Raw genomic sequence first — 3,065 nt, forward strand, 5'->3', positions numbered from 1 at the left:
CGGCAGCCCGCGCTCGGCCGCGCTCCGCGCAGCGCGATTTTTGGAGGAGATAAGCAGATGAGTCACAGGAGCCCGGGGGGAAGGGTGCGTCTGCCTTTCGTGCCCCCCGGAAGCCTGCCTGGAGTCCGGCAGCCCGGGGGAACCGCGAGCGGTTTCGCACAAGAGGTGAGCGTCGGCTCGCCGGGGGGGAAACTGAGGCAGGGGGGAGCCGTGGCCCCCTGGCAGGAAACGAAAGGGCACGGCCTCGCCCGGCCCACCCTCCCGCGTAGCTGGGTACCCGGGCCCGGCCAGGGACGCGGGGCCGGCCGTCGTGATTTATGCGTGCGAGTGAGTAATACCGTGCGAAATGATGGCCACTTACACCGGATACCTGCGTGCTTGCCGTGAGTTATGAAGCGGAGGGTCAGAGGCCACCCTTCTTTAATACCAGCAAACTGCAGGTATCCAGCGTAACTGCACCTTTGAAGCATATTATTGCTGAGACAAAAATGTATTTCTTTCATTTATTGTTACAGCTGGTTTGCTGGTTGAAACACGGTGTCGGACTCTGCCTTTCACTGACAAAAGCTTTCTCCTCTCTGATTTCCTTTACAATATGCAGTAGTAGTGTTATTTAGGCTGGAGAATGTTTAAAATTATATTTTGGGGGCAATGATGTGTCCTTTCCCTTTTGCTGAGGTTTAGTACTTCTAAGTGTGCTTGCACGGAGTTATAGTGCTGGCATTACACTGTGTTCATTTTTATGGAGGCAAATAAACGATAACATACTGCACTCCTCCCAAGAGAGCCATACCAAACAGCTCCGCTAGGAAATAGTTTAATTTTTTTTTCTTGCTTCTTCCTTGCCTTAATCCTCCCATCTATAGAGCATGAAGGTATAAAGCAAGAAAATGATCTCCTTCCAAAGAGCGTGACTGCACGTGGGTCTGCGGTGGAGCATTCCCACTGACCTTACCTTCTGCGTCTCCCGGTTTTATCAGGAGACTCTCTGCTCTGGCTGCAGCCCTCCTTGCTTTTTCTGTTTTCAGCAAATCCGTCCATCTTCTCACAATTCTTGCTTCTTCTTGTCTTGATTTGGAGCTTGACTGACTCTGTTGCAGCCAGTGGAAGTGTTAATTTCAGCGGTCCTTGGAGGAGGCCTGTACTCACATGGCTGTTCTCCGAGGCCAAAATAGGAGGAAGGGCACAGAATGTCCCTCCTTGTTGCCCTGTGTGGCAGTTCTCTGAAGAGCTCACCCGTGTCCCGCCATGTCCCTTTTACGTGAACTTCCCACACCCCTGTGGGTCTCAACGGTTGCCAGCCTGTTGGGAGACTCTAGTAATGTCAGTGGACCACAGCACTGTCCCTCTCAAAAAAACCCTTCTTTTCCGTGTATTATTAGGCAAGTTGGTGCACTGTATTGCATCCTGCTTTGCAGATACCTCGTGAAGATGATGCTGTCGATCCTTTCTGTGCATCAGGGTAGTGTGCAATCCTTGAAGTTCTCCCTTTTTGCCCCAATCTGATATTAAGGACTTCCTTCCCTTGCCCTCTTGAGGCAGAGGAATCCACAGCCTACAGTGACCGCCTTTAAATGGGTGCTGCAATGTTATTGCAAGTGTACTTGGGTCAAAGCCTTCCAGGTATCATTACACAAAAGTTAAGTCACGGGAGAGGAAAAGATGCATGGTAACTTTTTACTCAAGGCGTGGTAAAATATGTCTGGTAGGGCTTCCACTCCGAATAACATTTATGAGGAATCTTAAAAATTTTATTTGTACAATTGGATAAAAACTAAAGAGAGATGTATAAAGCATGCAACTACGAATAATTTCAGTACTGCTTACTATTAAAGACAGACTCCTTGCCTCTCATCAACAAACCATAAGCCAAAACAGTTTCAGAAGATGTCTCATTTTCCAAATTTTCAGCTTTGGCAGGACAAAGGGAAAGGAGCGCAGCAGGAGATCAGATACTGCCACTGCCCAGCATTAAGATGTTACCAGTGGTTTTCGGTAGTGGAAAACAAGTATCACTGTGTGTGACTTTCTGTAAGGGTAACTGACAGTGACGCAGGGTTCATTTACACTCCTCATCAATTTCTTAATTTCTTCTCCTTGAAAAGGTAGAAATACAATGTTTTATCCACGCTCATGCACACATGCTGTCAGGACGAATTGAAGAAATCCTTGTTCTATGCAGGTACTAAAAGTTGTGCGCAAGAAAAGTTATGCATATCTGGTGGCAGGGTGCAGGAAGTAGACACTGAAATTGCCCGAGTGGAGTCATGAGGATGCCTTAGCATGTTTAATGTAAGTTACTACAGAGACACTCTGTCTCCAAGAAAGCCATTAATAATCAGGTAGTTGGGAGGAGACTTACACATCTAGAAGATCGTCAAATAGTGCAAACAGGTCAGATTCAAGGGCCTGTCCCGGGTGCTAATTGACATCATGGTTAGACAGCCTCTCTTTAAGCCGTCAGTTCTCCTGTCAGATGTTTTCTTTCTAACTTGCATGGTAAGATGCTGGATTTGTTTAAAGTGTACTCACATGCCAACCTGTCTGGGCTTGGCTTTTTTTTTTTTTCAACAACAACCCCCTCCCTAAAACCAGTAACAGATTAAAGTCCTCCTAATATGAACCCGCGTGGAATATTTCTGTTAACAACTCGAGGCAAGTGCAGATATTGACAATGTACTTAAGCCCATTAGCTAGGAGCTTTTCCCCACTTCATCACGTCTTTCCAGCGTAAAACGAATGTTTAGAGATCGCTGCCACTGAAAGCAATTCCGTGTTTTTAAAAGACGTCCGGTAAGGAAAACAACAATAACGCCGAGGTGCACGTTTGAAAAAAATGCAGACAGTCGGAAAGGGAGGAATAAAATCGTGACCGGGAGGGAGCCCGCCGAGGGCGAGACACCCTGCCAACGCAGCGAAAACGGAGAAAACCACGCGCGGCCGTTCGCGGACGCGTGTGTGCGAGAGCGCGGGGTGCGCACGCTTCGCGCCCGCACCTCCGCCCCTCGGCCGCACGGCCGCACCTCAGGGCTTCGGACAGCGGGCTGACAGCGCCCGGGGGCTGG

This window comes from Egretta garzetta, unplaced genomic scaffold, assembly GCF_000687185.1.
Source record: "Egretta garzetta isolate BGI_Z169 unplaced genomic scaffold, ASM68718v1 scaffold473, whole genome shotgun sequence".
Classification (NCBI taxonomy): domain Eukaryota; kingdom Metazoa; phylum Chordata; class Aves; order Pelecaniformes; family Ardeidae; genus Egretta; species Egretta garzetta.